Source organism: Moschus berezovskii, chromosome 11, assembly GCF_049115385.1.
Source record: "Moschus berezovskii isolate FMDL1 chromosome 11, NW_MosBer_1.0, whole genome shotgun sequence".
NCBI classification, from domain to species: Eukaryota; Metazoa; Chordata; class Mammalia; order Artiodactyla; family Moschidae; genus Moschus; species Moschus berezovskii.
Genome location: NC_142470.1, coordinates 71,705,504 through 71,725,059, shown reverse-complemented (window position 1 = coordinate 71,725,059; position 19,556 = coordinate 71,705,504). Strand labels below are relative to the sequence as shown.

Sequence of the window (19,556 nt, the reverse complement as noted above, 5' to 3'; positions counted from 1 at the left end):
TCCAGGGCCACAGTCTCAATCACCGCCATATACTTTGATCCCATACCCCTACTTTGGCAGGCACCTTCTTTCACCTCCTCCCATCAAGTTTCTCCAAATCTCATACGACCTCTCCTTTCCTCCTAACTCCCATTAACCCATCCAGGTGGCTTGGAAGAAAGAACAGTGAGACATTGTGCTGTGTGGCTGCGTTTGGCACTCTGGGTATGACATAGCCAGTTGCCTTCTTAACCATTTTTTTTCACTCAAACTTTGGACAGTGACCAGTGCAGATCATGTCTGATTCATTAGAGCCAGGAACACAAAGACAAATAGGAAACCTTTAGATGTAGCTCTAAGTTATTTATCAACTATGAGTTGATACCAGTTAATAATATCTAGACCTTAAATTCACTTTTTCCCCAAAGGGTCAAAACATGCCATACACATGTACACTCAGTCCAGACTCAAAATTAGGAGGAGGGAACTTTTGCTGTAACTTGGAGTCAATGGAGTCTATGGCTATTTTAAAGTTTACCTGGGTAAATTTACAGTCTGGTTAAAACTTCGCCTTAGTGTAGAGTTGGGCTTTCAACTTTCCCAGACCTCCAATACACATCTCATTTCGCCCTCACAACAACCTCACAAGGAGCTTTTACCACATTTCACAGCTAGAAAGCTGAAATTTAGACTTTTCAAAACACAAAAATTTTCAAATACATAAATGTGCTTCTTCTTCAAAATATGGTTCTATAAAACATAATTTTTCTATAAAATCATTACCTCAGTTTAGAAATCTACCAGAGCTTATGTACTACCATTGAGAGAAACTATTTGTTAGAACTCTGTTTCCAGAAGTGGAACCACCTAGGTACAGACACACGTCTCCTGCACCGAAACTGCTTTTAACACTGTTTAATATCACTCCAGCAGCCCTCCTAACCTCACATTTTAGCCCCATTCACAGTGGGCTTTCTGCTGTTGAAGAGAAGTGCTGCATCTTAACTTCTGTAGGACGTGACCTGACACTTGACTGATTATACTATTTCTAGTTGCAGCTGTAGGCGTTTGGGTTCAAAGTGAAATGAACCACTGGAGAGTGTGAAGTGTTTAAATTCTCCAACTTCTAAAGTTGAGGGCTTAGCTCTCTCTGTCCAAGGCCTACCTATGCTCACAGTCGCAAACACTTGACGAAAAAACCCTCTCTTTAAAAGAAAGACAGACTACATAACTTGACTGTGAAGGAAGTTGAATGGTCACTAAATGCTTCGAGGTTTTTAATGGGCAGTTTCATGCAGAAACACTATGGGACAAAGGAGGGACACAGGAAACCCATTTGCGTTGTAACTCACCCTCACAGAGGAGCCACCTCACACAACAGAAGAGGTGTGACCTCCAAATCTAACTCACCTAGACTGTGATCCCAAATCCCCAGGTTAACACCATTCAGGCTCCTCCTACAAGACAGGGAAAACAATGTCTGCCTAATAGGATGTGTGCACATGCATGCTCAGGCATGTCCAACTCTTTCAGACCCCATGGACTACAGCCCACCAGGCTCCTCTCTTCATGGAGTTTTCCAGGCAAGAATACTGGAGTGGGTTGCCACTTCCTACTCTGGGGGATCTTGCTGACCCAAGGATCAAATCTGCATCTCTGGTGTTTCCTACATTGGCAGGCAGATTCTTTACCACTGAGCCACCAGGGAAATCCTGGGATCAATCAATTTCTAGAGCTGTCATAAAGAAATACCACAAACTGGGTACCTTAAAAAACAAAAATATTGTCCCACAGTTCTGGAGACTAAAAGTCTAAGGCAAAGGGGTTAGCAGGCTTGGCTTCCTCTAAGAGCTGTGAGGGAAGGCTCTGCACCAGGCCCCTCCCCTTGGCTTGTAGGTGTCCATCTTCAAGTTCAGCTGGTGTTCTCAACATATCCATGTCTGTATCCAAATTTCCCCTTTTCATAAGAACACAAATCACATTGGATTAGGACCCTATTGCTTATTTTAACTTGATTACTTCTATAAAAAACCCTATCTCCAAATAAAGTCAGTACATTCTGGAGTATTATGGCTTAGGGCTTGAACCTGTGAATTGGGGGAGGAAGTTACAGTTCAAGCCATCACACTGGGAGAGAACATTTTTTAAGCCCTTGGCATAACGAGCATTCAAAAATTGGTTCCTGGTTTTCCCAGTCCTGGCACTGCTATTGTCCACCATAAACTCTGGGTAAGTTATCTAATCTCTTTGAGTATGTAGTCCATGCCTATGAAGAGAAGTGACTAGAATCATGGATTTTAAAGGTTTCCCTAATACTCTCTGCTGCTATACTCTATTGATGCCTTTTTCTGTTCTAATACATATATTTTGCATTCTATAACTTCTACCAGGACAGTCTGTTTTTTCTTTCTTCCTTCCTTTCATCTTTCCACTTTTCCTTCCCTTCTTTATAACTACAGGCATCTCTGTCAATCAATTTCAATGTATTTTTAATAGCTCCATAACTTTAGTTTACTCACATCATTAGGGGAAAAGATGGACCTCATTAGTTGAGTTAATCTCCCCCCACAAATCATGGGATAAAAGAAAACATGTTTAAGATTTTTTAGATGTACTTACAACATCCAAAATAGTCAGCTATTCCTCAGTTCAGTTCAGTCACTCACTCGTGTCTGACTCTTTGCGACCCCATGAATCACAGCACGCCAGGCCTCCCTGTCCATCACCAACTCCCGGAGTTCACTCAAACTCACCTCCATCGAGTCAGTGATGCCATCCAGCCATCTCATTCTCGGTCGTCCCCTTCGTCTTCTGCCCCCAATCCTTCCCAGCATCAGAATCTTTTCCAGTGAGTCAACTCGTTGCATGCGGTGGCCAAAGTATTGGAGTTTCAGCTTTAGCATCAGTCCTTCCAATGAACACCCAGGATTGATCTCCTCTAGAATAGACTGGTTGGATCTCCTTGCAGTCCAAGGGACTCTCAAGAGTCTTCTCCAGCACCACAGTTCAAAACCATCAATTCTTTGGCGCTCAGCTTTCTTCACAGTCCAACTCTCACATCCATACATGACCACTGGAAAAACCATAGCCTTGACTAGACGGACCTTGGTTGGCAAAGTCTCGGCTTTTTAATACACTATCTAGGTTAGTCATAACTTTCCTACCAAGGAGTAAGCGTCTTTTAATTTCATGGCTGCAATCAGCATCCGCAGTGATTTTGGAGCCCCAAGAAATGAAGTCTGACACTGTTTCCACTGTTTTCCCATCTATTTCCCATGAAGTGATGGGACCAGATGCCATAATCTTTGTTTTCTGAATGGTGAGCTTCAAGCCAACCTTTTCACTCTCCTCTTTCACTTTCATCAAGAGGCCTTTGAGTTCCTCTTCACTTTCTGCCATAAGGGTAGTGTCATCTGCATATCTGAGGTTATTGATATTTCTCCCAGCAATCTTGATTCCAGCCTGTGCTTCTTCCAGCCCAGCATTCCTCATGTAGTACCCTGCATATAAGTTAAATAAGCAGGGTGACAATAAACAGCCTTGACGTACTCCTTTTCCTATTTGGAACCAGTCTGTTGTTCCATGTCCAGTTCTAACTGTTGCTTCCTGACCTGCATACAGGTTTCTCAAGAGGCAGGTCAGGTGGTCTGGGATTCCCATCTCTTTCAGAATGTTCCACAGTTTATTGTGATCCACACAGTCAAAGGCTTTGGCATAGTCAATGAAGCAGAAATAGATGTTTTTCTGGAACTCTCTTGCTTTCTCCATGATCCAGCGGATGTTGGCAATTTGATCTCTGGTTCCTCTGCCTTTTCTAAAACCTGCTTGAACATCTGGGAGTTTACGGTTCACATATTGCTGAAGCCTGGCTTGGAGAATTTTGAGAATGACTTTACTAGCATGTGAGATGAGTGCAATTGTGCGGTTGTTTGAGCATGCTTTGGCATTGCCTTTCTTTGGGATTGGAATGAAGACTGACCTTTTCCAGCCCTGTGGCCACTGCTGAGTTTTCCAAATTTGCTGGCATATTGAGTGCAGCACTTTCACAGCATCATCTTTCAAGACTTGAAATAGCTCAACTGGAATTCCATCACCTCCACTAGCTTTGTTCGTAGTGATGCTCTCTAAGGCCCACTTGACTTCACATTCCAAGATGTCTGGCTCTAGGTCAGTGATCACACCATCGTGATTACCTTGGTCGTGAAGATCTGTTTTGTACAGTTCTTCCGTGTATTCTTGCCACCTCTTCTTAATATCTTCTGCTTTTGTTAGGTCCATACCATTTCTGTCTTTATCGAGCCCATCTTTGCATGAAATGTTCCCTTGGAATCTCTAATTTTCTTGAAGAGATCTCTTGTTTTTCCTATTCTGTTGTTTTCCTCTATTTCTTTGCATTGATTGCTGAGGAAGGCTTTCTTATCTCTCCTTGCTATTCTTTGGAACTCTGCATTCAGATGCTTATATCTTTCCTTTTCTCCTTTGCTTTTTGCTTCTCTTCTTTTCACAGCTATTTGTAAGGCCTCCTCAGACAGCCATTTCACTTTTTGCATTTCTTTTCCATGGGGATGGTCTTGGTCCCTGTTTCCTGTACAATGTCACGAACCTCTGTCCAGAGTTCATCAGGCACTCTATCTATCAGATTTAGTCCCTTAAATCTATTTCTCACTTCCACTGTATAATCATAAGGGATTTGATTTAGGTCATACCTGAATGGTCTAGTGGTTTTTCCTACTTTCTTCAATTTAAGTCTGAATTTGGCAATAAGGAGTTCATGATCTGAGTCAGCTCCTGGTCTTGTTTTTGCTAACTGTATAGAGCTTCTCCATCTTTGGCTGCAAAGAATATCATCAATCTGATTTCGGTGTTGACCATCTCATGATGTCCATGTGTAGTCTTCTCTTGTGTTGTTGGAAGAGGGTGTTTGCTATGACCAGTGCGTTCTCTTGACAAAACTCTATTAGCCTTTGCCCTGCTTCATTCTGTGCTCCAAGGCCAAATTTGCCTGTTACTCCAGGTGTTTCTTGACTTCCTACTTTTGCATTCCAGTCCCCTATAATGAAAAGGACATCTTTTTTGGGTGTTAGTTCTAAAAGGTCTTGTAGGTCTTGATAGAACCGTTCAACTTCGACTTCTTCAGCGTTACTGGTTGGGGCATAGGCCTGGATTACTGTAATATTGAATGGTTTGCCTTGGAAACGAACAGAAATCATTCTGTTGTTTTTAAGATTGCATCCAAGTACTGCAGTTCGGACTCTTTTGTTGACCATGATGGCTACTCCATTTCTTCCACAGTAGTAGATATAATGGTCATCTGCGTTAAATTCAACCATTCCAGTCCATGTTAGTTCACTGATTCCTAGAACGTCTATGTTCACTCCTGCCATCTCTTGTTTGACCACTTCCAAATACCCAGTTGTGGATGTGACTGGTGATAGAAGCAAGGTCCGATACTGTAAAGAGCAATACTGCATGGGAACCTGGAATGTTAGGTCCATGAATCAAGGCAAATTGGAAGTGGTCAAACAAGAAATGGCAAGAGATGGCAACAGCTATTCCTAGTAAGCAAATTAAAATGCCCCTGTCCTTCCTGGAAGTTAAGTAAGGAACCATGTAACCTAGTGTTCCAGAAACCGAATGACTGAGAGAATCATACAATTAAAAAAAATATTTTTAATGTGTACCATTTTTAACATCTTTATTGAATTTGTTACAATATTGTTTTTGTTGGTTTTTTTAATTGGAGGAAAATTGCTTTACAACATCGTGTTGATTTCTGCCATACAACAATACAAATCAGCCATAATTATATATATATATCAGTTCAGTTCAGTTCAGTTCAGTCGCTCAGTCGTGTCCGACTCTCCGCGACCCCATGAATCACAGCACTCCAGGCCTCCCTGTCCATCACCAACTCCCGGAGTACACTCAAACTCATGTCCACAGAGTCGGTGATGCCATCCAGCCATCTCATTCTCCGTCGTCCCCTTCTCCTCCCGCCCCCAACCTTTCCCAGCATCAGAGTCTTTTCCAGTGAGTCAACTCGTCGCATGAGGTGGCCAAAGTATTGCAGTTTCAGCTTTAGCATCAGTCCCTCCAATGAACATCCAGGATTGATCTCCTTTAGAATGGACTGGTTGGATCTCCTTGCAGTATAAGGAACTCTCAAGAGTCTTCTCCAACACCACAGTTCAAAAGCATCAATTCTTCGGCGATCAGCTTTCTTCACAGTCCAACTCTCACATCCATACATGACCACGGGAAAAACCATTGCCTTGACTAGACGGACCTTGGTTGGCAAAGTAATGTCTCTGCTTTTTAATATACTATCAAGGTTGGTCATAACTTTCCTTCCAAGGAGCAAGCGTCTTTTAATTTCATGGCTGCAATCAGCATCCGCAGTGATTTTGGAGCCCAAAAATATAAAGTCTATATATCACCTCCCTATTCAGCCTCCCTCCCCCTACCCATTCCCACCCATCTAAGTCATCACAGAGTACTGCGCTGGGGTCCCTGTGTTATTTAGCAATTCAGCAACTGTCTGTTTTACACATGGTAGTGTATATATGTCAATCCTATTTTCTCCGTTTGTCCCACTCTCTTCTGCCCCCACTGTATTCACAAGTCCATTTTCTACATCTCGTCTCCATCCCTTCCCTGCAGTTAGATTCATTAATAACATTTTTCTAGACTCCACATATATGCATTAATATGTATGTGTTTGTGTTCCATCATGTCCAACTCTTTGGGACACCATGGCCTGTAGCTTGCCGTGCTCCTCTGTCCATGGGATTTCCCAGGCAAGAATACTGGAGTGGGTTGCAATTTCCTTCTCCAGGGAATCTTCCTGACCCAGGGATCAAACCCACGTCTCCTTTCTCCTGCACTGGCAGGTAGAGTCTTTAACCCTGCACCAGCACGCTGCACCACCTGGAAACTCACACTTTAATACACAATATTTGTTTTTTCTCTTTTTAACTCACTTCACTCTGTAAGCTTGTGAAAAGTGAAAGTGTTAGTGACTCACTCATGTCTGACTCTTTGTGACCCCCATGAACTGTAGCCTGCCAGGCTCCTCTATCCATGGAATTCTCCAGACAAGAATACTGGAGTGGGTTACCATTCCCTTCTCCAGGGGACCTTCCCAATGCAGTAATTGAACCTGGGTCTCCAGCACTACAGGCAGATGTTTTACTATCTGAGCCACCAGGGAAGCCCCAAGCTTGTGAAGTTGAAAATCAAATCAAGGGTTTGACAAGAATAACTTCATGGACGTTTCCAGGGGAGAGCTTCCACGGGAAGAATACATTCTATCCTCGTGCTGAGGCTCCCAGGCTCTGCACCTGGTTTTACAAACCACCAGTGGCTGCCTGCTCTAGAGTCGTGCATTTCTCTGGTTTCAGCACACATATGGGGGGTCTTGGAGCCATACAAAAATCAGAGTTATGTGAAGGTCTCTCCTGTTCCTCCCTCTTCATTAAGGACAATTTGACTTCTGAGGAGGGTGGTCTTCCATATACTGTTGGGATGACTTGACAAGGCCCCCAGTTTCCTTTGGAAAAGGAATACACCAGGAGCTTCTGCAGCCTTGGTGATGGGCTGCTTGCTCAGTCGTTCCTGCATCCAAGCTCAGAATCCCACCTAAGTCCAGACAGCAAGTCTTTCCTAACACAGTCGGTTCTGACCTGGGCAGTCACCGACATTGGTGTCCTCAGACAGGAGGCAGGTGTGCATAGTTTTGAGGGGAAAGCTGATGGGCAACCACATGTTTCTGGGGATAATCTATGCCAGGAAATCAGGAGATCATTCAAACAATTCAGGAGCCAAAGACACTGAGCATGGCCCAGAGGCAATGAAAGATCTTTAGGTCTCTGGTGAGTTCATGACTCGACTCCAGCTCCAGCTGCTGTAATTATGATCTTAACAGGACAGCAATTTCTTGCATCTCTTCTGAGGAGAAGGAGGAGAAAATAGGACAGAACTAGGATCTGGAAGGGGAACCTCTGTATGAGGAGTGCCACAATCCTTTGGGCACCTGATGGGAAGAGCCAACTCACTGGAAAAGACTCTGAAGCTGGGAAAGATTGAGGGCAGGAGAAGTGGGTGACAGAGGATGAGATGGTTGGATGGCATCACTACATCAACAAACATGGGAGCAAACTCTGGGAGATGGTGAAGGACAGAGGAGCCGGGTGTGCTACAGTCCATGGGGTCGCAAAGAGTCAGACGTGACTTAGCGACTGAACAACAATTGACTTCACAGGCCACTCACCAAGGGATAAAGATATGGAAGGAGGTTTCCATATTTGGTTCATCCCTTTGTTTATGTAATATTAACATCAAGTGAAATTGTACTGACAGTTCTCCTCCTGCCTCTTCCCTGTGCAGAGTCAGGACCTGCTGAGCCCACTGGAATAGGATTTCACAGTATAACTGGTAAGGGATGACTCAGTGCTAAGGCCTGAGATTACAGCAGGGTCAGTGGCCATACGCCAGGGTCCTCAATTGGTCTTAAGTCCCAAAACTCTGATGGAGAAGCAAGACTCCTTGACATGTCACCAACCCCACTATTTCCAAGGGTCAGGATTAGCCAGGAAGCAAAACATCAAGGGGTGAAGTATAACCATTCCAGAGGCCCTGCCATGGATGTAGGCCAGGAGCCCAGCATTAGGAAATCAATAACCGGAACATGATCACCAGCGCCGCAAAGAGGAAGGGGCATAATGGAAACTGCTTGTCCACTTACTGGGGCATTCCTGGGACAGCTGCAGGAGGCTACCTATCATTCATGGTCAATGCTATGGCAAACATGCCACAGGAAAGACCCCAATTCCAAAATACATCTGGAAGCCACCGTCTCCAAATCCACACCCTTGAATCCCCCTCTGTTCTCCGGCTCTGGCCTCTGGCCTTGAGGGCGAGGAGGGGTCTGCTCTCTGAGGGCCTGCTGCCCAGTGCTGCCCCTGCTGTGGAACAGGATGACTTTGTTGTGGCTGATGCCAGCTTTGCCAACAGGACACACCTGTCTGTTAGGTCTTGTCTCCAGCCACTGATGTAAATATGGCCAACAGAAGAGGAGCCCGCCCAGGCTGACGGTGGCCTCCATGTCTGTGTCCAGGCAGATGCTGCACTCAAATGTGCTGCCCTGACCTCCGCTCTCACCAGCACCATTGCTGCTGCCCCTGGGCCCCCAGCACTCAAGTTCTCAGGGGACGCATAGGCCAAGGACCCCTTGCTCAACATCCTTGGCTGTCAGCAATCTTGGAGAGGAGCTTCTCCCCAGAGAAATCCTGGATTAGTCTGTCTGGCCAAACCTCGGATCCCAACCAACACAGACTCTGGTTAACTGATGCAGAGCCCGAATCACACAATTTTAATATATGGGTGAAATTTAGGCTCCTCTGTGTTCCTTCAAAAGTGTATTTTAAGATCCAGAGAAATGAAGTGTTTTGCTTGTCTGGGCCATGAATTCACAGTGCAGTCAGAAGTGATATCTGGTATAATAATGATTTAATTTTGACTTTAAAAGGGGGAATTCCACCTTACCTCGTGGGTGGATTCACTGTAAGAGAAACAGCACCAGACGTGACCTCTGGAGCTTCAGTTGTGTCCATGTGATCGTGGGCAACCTGGTGACACTGGGCTCATTGCTGCATTTTTCTGAGTCTCATTTTCCATGTATCCAAAAAGAGAATAATTCTGGCCTCCTTGGAACTACTGGAAGTATCAAAATATAATAAAGTGTGTCAAAGAAATTTTCAAAGCATAAAACCCTTTACAGATGGAAGATACTTTCATTATTAACTATGCACATACCCACCTTTTGCCAGCTAAATGAGGTCAGGCTGGTTCCCCACAGGCTTGCTCCCCACTTTAAATGGAAATTAAAATGCACCCTGCCCGTGGGTTCACATTCCAATCAGCTACAATAGCTTCTTTTGAACATCATTAAGCAGCACACCTGAAACGTACCATTCTTTCTTTTGAAACCTCCTGCTCATCACTTGACCATCCAGAATAGCACCTTGGGGAAAGGAGGTCTGAAACGTGAACAAAATCTTCCAAAATTCAAGGTAATTTTAACAGGAGCTGGGGATATATATATATATATATATATGCATACCCTTGCCTCTGTCTTGAAAACTTTTGAATGACTAGTACCCATCCTTAGGTGCTGAAAAGAAATCTTTGCTTTGGTATAATCCCTAGGTCTCCTAATGTATTTATCTTTTAAAAAAGCCAGAACATGCCATCATTCAGAAATATTTAGAGCTATCGTTGAGGAGAGAAGATCTTATTGTTGCTAGGGCAACAGTGATACCATAGAAAAAGAAGGGGACTTGAAGCCAAATGGCCTTAGCATGAGGCCTGCTCAGATCATTTACTTGTTCAGGGGCCCCTGGAGTTATGCAACACAACCCTGGCCCAGCCTGTCCCCATGTTATCACAAGGACTAAGTTGTGTTCATCTATGGCTGTCTATACACACCACTGAAGAACGTGCATGAGTATATAAAGCATGCTGATCCTAATATTTACTGAGCACTCATGAGCTAGACAGAATTCGAGTTCATTACATGTATCCCTGTGTGTGTGCTCAGTCAGTGTGTCTGCCCTCTGATGCCCCCTCGCAATACCTACCGTCTTAGTTGTGTTTCCCTTACCTTGGTCGTGGAAAATCTCTTCACAGCCGCTCCAGTAAAGGGCAGACGCTGTACCTTACTTTGGATGAGGGGTATCACCTCAAGGCCGCCCCTCCTGACCCTGAATGTGGAGTAGCTCCTCTCGGCCCTCCTGCACCTGTGCAGCCACCGCCTGTTGGATGTGGGGCAGCTCCTCTCGGCCGCGCTTCTTTGCCTGGTCGGTTGAGCCGGGGCCCTCGCGTCTGCGCCGCCGGGGCCGGCGTCCCTTGCGCCTGCGCCACGGCAAACTAGTTGATCTGATCACATGGACCACAGCCGAATGTGGTCCACTGGAGAAGGGAATGGCAAACCACTTCAGTATACTTGCCTTGAGAACCCCATGAACAGTATCAAAGGGCAAAATGATAGGATACTGAATGAGGAATTCCCCAGGTCGGTAGGTGCCCAGTATGCTACTGGAGATCAGTGGAGAAATAACTCTAGAAGGAATAAAGGGATGGAGCAAAAGCAAAACCAATACCCAGTTGTGGATGTGACCGATGACAGAAGCAAGGTCCGGTGCTGTAAAGAGCAATATTGCATAGGAACCTGGAATGTTAGGTCCATAAATCAAGGCAAATTGGAAGTGGTCAAACAGGAGATGGCAGGAGTGAACATAGACATTCTAGGAATCAGTGAACTAACATGGACTGGAATGGGTGACTTTAACTCAGATGACCATTATATCTACTACTGTGGGCAGGAATCCCTTAGAAGAAATGGAGTAGCCATCATGGTCAACAAAAGAGTCCGAACTGCAGTACTTGGATGCAATCTTAAAAACAACAGAATGATTTCTGTTCGTTTCCAAGGCAAACCATTCAATATTACAGTAATCCAGGCCTATGCCCCAACCAGTAATGCTGAAGAAGTCGAAGTTGAACGGTTCTATCAAGACCTACAAGACCTTTTAGAACTAACACCCAAAAAAGATGTCCTTTTCATTCTAGGGGACTGGAAAGCAAAAGTAGGAAGTCAAGAAACACCTGGAGTAACAGGCAAATTTGGCCTTAGAGCACGGAATGAAGCAGGGCAAAGGCTAATAGAGTTTTGTCAAGAGAACGCACTGGTCATAGCAAACACCCTCTTCCAACAACACAAGAGAAGACTCTACATATGGACATCACCAGATGGTCAACACCGAAATCAGATTGATGATATTCTTTGCAGCCCAAGTTAGAGAAGCTCTATACAGTTAGCAAAAACAAGACCAGGAGCTGACTCAGATCATGAACTCCTTATTGCCAAATTCAGACTTAAAATGAAGAAAGTAGGGAAAACCACTAGACCATTCAGGTATGACCTAAATCAAATCCCTTATGATTATACAGTGGAAGTGAGGAATAGATTTAAGGGACTAGATCTGATAGATAAAGTGCCTGATGAACTATGGATGGAGGTTCGTGACATTGTACAGGAGACAGGGACCAAGACCATCCCCATGGAAAAGAAATGCAAAAAAGCAAAATGGCTGTCTGAGGAGGCCTTACAAATAGCTGTGAAAAGAAGAGAAGCAAAAAGCAAAGGAGAAAAGGAAAGATATAAGCATCTGAATGCAGAGTTCCAAAGAAGAGCAAGGAGAGATAAGAAAGCCTTCCTCAGCGATCAATGCAAAGAAATAGAGGAAAACAACAGAAAAGGAAAAACAAGAGATCTCTTCAAGAAAATTAGAGATTCCAAGGGAACATTTCATGCAAAGATGGGCTCGATAAAGGACAGAAATGGTATGGACCTAACAGAAGCAGAAGATAGTAAGAAGAGGTGGCAAGAATACACAGAAGAACTGTACAAAAAAGATCTTCACGACCAAGATAGTCACGATAACGTGATCACTGACCTAGAGCCAGACATCTTGGAATGTGAAGTCAAGTGGGCCTTAGAAAGCATCACTACGAACAAAGCTAGTGGAGGTGATGGAATTCCAGTTGAGCTGTTTCAAATCTTGAAAGATGATGCTGTGAAAGTGCTGCACTCAGTATGCCAGCAAATTTGGAAAACTCAGCAGTGGCCACAGGGCTGGAAAAGGTCAGTCTTCATTCCAATCCCAAAGAAAGGCAATGCCAAAGAATGCTCAAACTACCGCACAATTGCACTCATCTCACACACTAGTAAAGTCATGCTCAAAATTCTCCAAGCCAGGCTTCAGCAATATGTGAACTGTGAACTCCCAGATGTTCAAGTAGGTTTTAGAAAAGGCGGAGGCACCAGAGATCAAATAGCCAACATCTGCTGGATCATGGAGAAAGCAAGAGAGTTCCAGAAAAACATCTATTTCTTCTTCATTGACTATGCCAAAGCCTTTGACTGTGTGGATCACAATAAATTGTGGAAAATTCTGAAAGAGATGGGAATACCAGACTACCTGACCTGCCTCCTGAGATACCTGTATGCAGGTCAGGAAGCAACAGTCAGAACTGTACATGGGACAAGAGACTGGTTCCAAATATGAAAAGGAGTACGTCAAGGCTGTATATTGTCACCTTGCTTATTTAACTTTTATGCAGAATACATCATGAGGAACGCTGGGCTGGAAGAAGCACAAGCTGGAATCAAGATTGCTGGGAGAAATATCAATAATCTCAGATATGCAGATGACACTACCCTTATGGCAGAAAGTGAAGAGGAACTAAAAAGCCTCTTGATGAAAGTGAAAGAGGAGAGTGAAAAGGTTGACTTGAAACTCAACATTCAGAAAACAAAGATCATGGCATCTGGTCCCATCAATTCATGGGAAATAGATGGAAAAACAGTGGAAACAGTGTCAGACTTTATTTTTTTGGGCTCCAAAATCACTGCGGATGCTGATTGCAGCCATGAAATTAAAAGACGCTTGCTCCTTGGAAGGAAAGTTATGACCAACCTTGATAATATATTAGAAAGCAGAGACATTACTTTGCCAACCAATGTCCGTCTAGTCAAGGCTATGGTTTTTCCCGTGGTCATGTATGGATGTGAGAGTTGGACTGTGAAGAAAGCTGATCTCCGAAGAATTGATGCTTTTGAACTGTGGTGTTGGAGAAGACTCTTGAGAGTCCCTTGTACCGCAAGGAGATCCAACCAGTCCATTCTAAGGGAGATCGATCCTGGGTGTTCATTGGAAGGACTGATGCTAAAGCTGAAACTCCAATACTTTGGCCACCTCATGCGATGATTTCACTCACTGGAAAAGACTCTGATGCTAGGAAAGGTTGGGGGCGGGAGGAGAAGGGGACGACCGAGAATGAGATGGCTGGATGGCATCACTGACTCTGTGGACATGAGTTTGAGTGAACTCCGGGAGTTGGTGATGGACAGGGAGGCCTGGAGTGCTGTGATTCATGGGGTCGCGGAGAGTCGGACATGACTGAGCTACTGAACTGAACTGAACTGTGCTCTGTCATGTCTGATTCTTTGGGGCCCCATGGACTATAGCCTTCCAGGCTCTTCTATCCATGGGATTCTCTCGGCAAGAATACTGGAGTGGGTTGTCATGCCCTTCTGCAGAAGATATTCCCTACTCAGGGATCAAAGCTGGGTCTCTTGTATCTCCTGCATTGGCAGGCAAATTCTTTACCACTCATGCCACCTGGGAAGCCTCATTCCATGTAGTATCTTGTTTAATATTCACAGCAAACCTTAGGGAAGAGGTACTATCCATAAATGCACAGGAAGGCTAAGTGACTTGCCAAGGTCACACCAGAGGAAATGGTAAAGCCTGGATTCAAGGCCAAGTAGTCTCCCAAGTTCATACTGTCCCCTCAGCAATGCATCTGCCATCCTGCAAGCAGAACTCTTCACTGGCTCCCTTTCACCTACAAATTGAAACTCAAACTCCTCAGCATAGCATGAGAGGCTTTATTACACCCACCACTGCCCATCTCAACTGGTTCATCTTCTACTGCCCTTTTTCAGATCTTTGTGACCACAGCCATAATAAACAGGAAGAAGAAAACCTATGGACACAGTAAGTATAGAACTCGACTGAGGTGAGGTACCTGAGGTGTGGTAGGCACTGAAGCTCTCCAGTAGGGAAGCTCACCATGTTTTCTGCTCAACAAATTGCTACAGGAGGTCACCCTTCACAGAGCTCCACTCTCAGGAGTATGAACTGGGAAGGGGCTGAAGAGGCAAGTCCAATTAATGACTAATGGTTCAAAGTGATAGACAAATTTCAACCACACTAATGATCACTTAAGAGACCACTTGGTATATGGTCAAGGGGGTAGAAGCAGCCTAAGGAAAACACACCAAAACCTCTTCTCTCTTGAGGGTCTGTCTCTCATTCAAGCGCATTTTGAAAGCACCCCTTGACTGGGAGTCTGTTGAGACATACCTGCAGAAATAATGCTCAGGGGACTTCCCTGTTGGCTCAGTGGTTAAGAATCCGCCTGCCAATGCAGGAGACACAGGTTCAATCCCTGGTCCCTGAAGCTCTCACACACTGAGGAGCAACTAAGCTCTTGCACCACAACTATACAGTCTGTGCTCTAGAGCCTGGGAACTGCAACTACTGAAGCCTGAGTGTCCTAGAACATGTGCTCCACAACAAGAGAAGCCACTGCAATGAGAAGCCTGCACACCACAACTACAGTGTAGCCTCTGCTTGCTGCAGCTAGAGAAAAGCCCATGTAGCAGCAAAGACCCAGAGCAGCCATAAATAGATAAATCAAATTATTTTTTTAAAAAAGAAATAATTCTCAGGACTCCCTTTGTATGTGTCCTGTGTGCGGATTTAATTCTCAGTGTCAGCCAAAGAATAGGGTGGTGTTCTATGCAGAATTCAGGGCTCGTTCTGGGTTGCCACTTAGCACCATTATTTTCCTTTTATTTATGAGAGGATATCAATACACTTTAAAACAAATGCTTTGCCTACTGTGGCATCTCTTCTTTCTTGACTGAAAACATGGACAGTTATACATGAACATGACACCCACCACCCCCTCCTAGAGAACTGACTTTAGACTATTTACCTTTATGCAAACACACCCAGAACATTCCCCCTCTGTAATTCTCAATTCACCCACTTCTCTCTAGCAGGAAGCTCTTACCATCATCCAAAAAACCCCCACCTGTCCTTCAAGGTCCAGATCAAATGAATTGTCCCATGATTTCCCCCAAAAGAAGAAAGCAGAGAGAAGAAAAGCTGAAAAAGAAAAAAAGAGGGACAGATTCAGTGCCATTTTCCCAGTTACAACCAGCAGTTGATTGCCTCAGCTATCTTTAGTGGATTATCCACAATGAGAGTTAGCTTACCTCCAAAATTAAAATTTATCTCCAAGTCATACTGACTAAATCAAGCAATGTCAGACATAAAAACAGTTTGTAAACAATGTTCATAATAGTTTGTTTCATTTTTCTACGTCTGATATCAAGCAGACTTTAACTGGACATCAGTGCTAAATTTATGACAACATTACTAACACCAGTACCATAAATTTGCATAATTGTTAAGCCATAGGTCTACCTAGTTTCCATTTTCACACTAATAGCTAAATGATAAGTACATCAGGACCCCAAGAAATAACTCACTAAAATGAAATTGCCAAGCAAAAATTAATGCATTCACTAATTCAACAAATCTGCACTGAGCACAAACCACATGCCAGCACCATCATGGATCACAGAAAGAGCATGACCATCATCTAAGAAGAGCTCATGACTGAGATCTCGGCTCAGGCCAATTCAGTGTATACAACCATTAAGCTGGCAGGTTAGAACAGCTAACATTTTTTAGATGCTTGAGGGTTATCTAATTCCCTTCTATGCACATGGGAGTAGCACAATCTCTGGAGTTGACCAAATCATAAATATCACAGAAGGCCCCAGTAACTTCATATGGAGTATGGCTTTTCTGATGAATTCTTAACTAAAATTACTCCTGGAACATGAACTTTTGATTAGGTCAACTGGTTCCCTTTAAAATGTAGCTTAAACTAATTCAAACATTCTTAATGTTATCCAATCTATGCTGAAGTATTTAAAGTGAATTACAGACATCGTAACCCACTGATAGCAACATTTACAGTCAAAATGATGTAATATTCTTAAGTCACCAGGACTCGATTCTAGCAGTATTTGCAGTTCCTATACATGCAGACATTTTACTGAATCACAGCTGCAAGCATCATCTGATAGATTGTACCAGTTCTCTAAAATTCAGTCCCACTTATTGAAAATGTACTGCAACTGAAGTATAGCATCCTAATTATAAAGCAGGGCTGCCCGTGGAAAATGTATTTGACTCTTCTGCTACTGTGATTTTTTAAAATTTACACTTCAATTTCCCATGAATGATAAAGGAATTTTGCCTCACTTATTAAGTCCTGAACCACAGACGGGAATGTTCCTCCTTACTGCATTTGGACCTGGGAATGTTTAGAGCATACATCAGTGCCTTTCATTACAAACAGGCCAATAGGTTTTCCCAGTGAAATGAGAAAATGAATTATTCTGCATTAAATAAAATAGCATTTAATTACTACTGTTAAGAAACTTTGAATTAAGACAAGAAGGTTAATATTTCATCTCACTGTCTTATTTCAGGATTTCTGTTAATTTAAATTTTTTCATTGGTTATTAATTAATAAGATGTGTGCTTGTTTTGTAATTTCAGAAATAATTTTCCCAGTTATTTCTAGTTAGAAACTTCTAGAAAAAAAACTAGAACAATGGAAAAATCTCTTCCTCATTTCAGCAAGCCACTGCTTGCTGAGACTCTCCTGTACATCTCAGAGGAAAGTGAGGGTAATTTCTATTGTTCTTTGAACGTGCAGTTCTGAAGAATACTTCCATCATTCAAGAAGCTATGTTCCCACACTAACTCCCAACAAATGTACTTGCTTCATTAATTTTTTGTGATATAGCTTCTCTGATTTGAACTACTAGGATAGAATTTTTAGCTATAATTTTCCATGTTTTTCATCAGCCAATAAAGAAGAGATGGCACAATAGGCAAAGCATTTGTTTTGAAGTGAATGCTATCCTCTCATAAATAAAAGGAAAGTAACTGAGCCAAGGTGGCAACCATTTTCCCAGCACTAGAACTAAATACTATAGAGAATTTCACCCTGTTCTTTGCCTGACATTGAGAATTAAATTCATACACAGGACACAGAGGGAGTCCTAAACATTATTTCTGCAGCCAAGTCTCAACAGACTCCCAATCAAGGGGTGCTTTCAAAATACCGTTGAATGAGAGACAGACCCTCAAGAAAGAAGAGATTTTTGTGTGTTTTCCTCAGGCTGGTTCAACCCCCTAGTCCATGTGCCAAATTGTCTCTTAAGTCATTATTAGGAGTGGGGTCAAAATTCTTCTGTCACTTTGAGGAATTAGTCATTAACTGGATTTGCCTCTTCAGTCCCTTCCTAACTGAAACTTCTGAGAGCGGAGCTCTGTGAGGGGTGACCTCCTGCAGTGAGTCATTGAGCAGAAAACTCCGTGGGCTCCCCTCCTGGTGCAGGGTTTTGCTGCCCATCATATCAGGTACCTTACCTCATCCCAGCTCCTCATGTCACCCAGCTATGAACTGTGTCCAGATAAAAAGAAATCTGCTTTAACAAGTGTTCCTGAGCCTGTCTTTATTTTTATTGTTGTTATAATAACCACACCATTTTCAGGCACTGTATAGTTTAAAAAAACAACATCATAGGCTTTATCTAATATAATCCCCACACTACTTCCAGATAAGTAAACTGAGACTCGAGGAAGTTAAGAGACTGGTTCAAATCGACATGATCTGTATGTTGCAACGGAGAAGGCAGTGGCAAGACACTCCAGTACTCTTGCCTAGAAAATCCCATGGATGGAGGAGCCTGGTAGGCTGCAGTCCGTGGGGTCGCTAAGGGTCAGACACGACTGAGCGACTTCACTTTCACTTTTCACTTTCACACATTGGAGAAGGAAATGGCAACCCACTCCCGTGTTCTTGCCTGGAGAATCCCAGGAATGGGGGAGCCTGGTGGGCTTCCGTCTATGGGATCACACAGAGTCGGACACGACTGAAGTTGACTTAGCAGCAGCAGCAGTATGTTGCAAGCATGTACCCAGTTCCACCACCCTGGCATTTCAGCTTCAAGGTCAGGACTTTGGCCACCTCACAGCCATACTTCCTACTGGGAAGGTCTCCTTCAGAGTGTGATCAGCTGATTGCAGACTTCTATCACCTTCAGAGCCTTGGTCCAGTTATATTGATCTGCCACTACTCTGTAGCCTGACAGTCTGGAGTTAAGGATTGCACCAGAGTTCTTCTTACGTAGGACAAGGTCTTTGTTTAGCCAAAACTCTCAATAGCCTCTCACAAATGAAGGCTAAAGTGTTTGGGGGTACAGCCTCGAAGAGCTAAAGGGAAGTACAAGGCAAGGAAGGGGGTAGGGAGGGTAGCATTCTAAACAATAATAAGGAATGAGTCATGGAGAGGGTTCAGAAGAAAGGTAGCCCACAATGGTGTTTTTCACAGAGCTAGAACAAATAATTTCACAATTTGTATGGAAATACAAAAAACCTCGAATAGCCAAAGTAATCTTGAGAAAGAAGAATGGAACTGGAGGAATCAACATGCCGGACTTCAGGCTCTAATACAAAGCCACAGTCATCAAGACAGTATGGTACTGGCATAAAGACAGAAATATAGATCAATGGAACAAACTAGGAAGCCCAGAGATAAATCCATGCACCTATGGACACCTTATCTTTGACAAAGGAAACAAGAATATTCAATGGAAAAAAGACAATCTCTTTAACAAGTGGTGCTGGGAAAACTGGTCAACCACACGTAAAAGAATGAAACTAGAACACTTTGTAACACCTTAAACAAAAATAAACTCAAAATGGATTAAAGATCTAAATGTATGACCAGAAACTATAAAACTCCTAGAGGAGAACATAGGCAAAACACTCTCTGACATAAATCACAGCAGGATC

At 43.5% G+C, this 19,556-nt stretch overlaps 1 pseudogene; it reads right to left on the bottom strand.

Moving 5' to 3' along the window:
• Positions 1 to 8,643: 8,643 nt before the first annotated feature.
• Positions 8,644 to 9,219, bottom strand: LOC148776194 (E3 ubiquitin-protein ligase RNF185 pseudogene; annotated as a pseudogene).
• Positions 9,220 to 19,556: the final 10,337 nt, after the last annotated feature.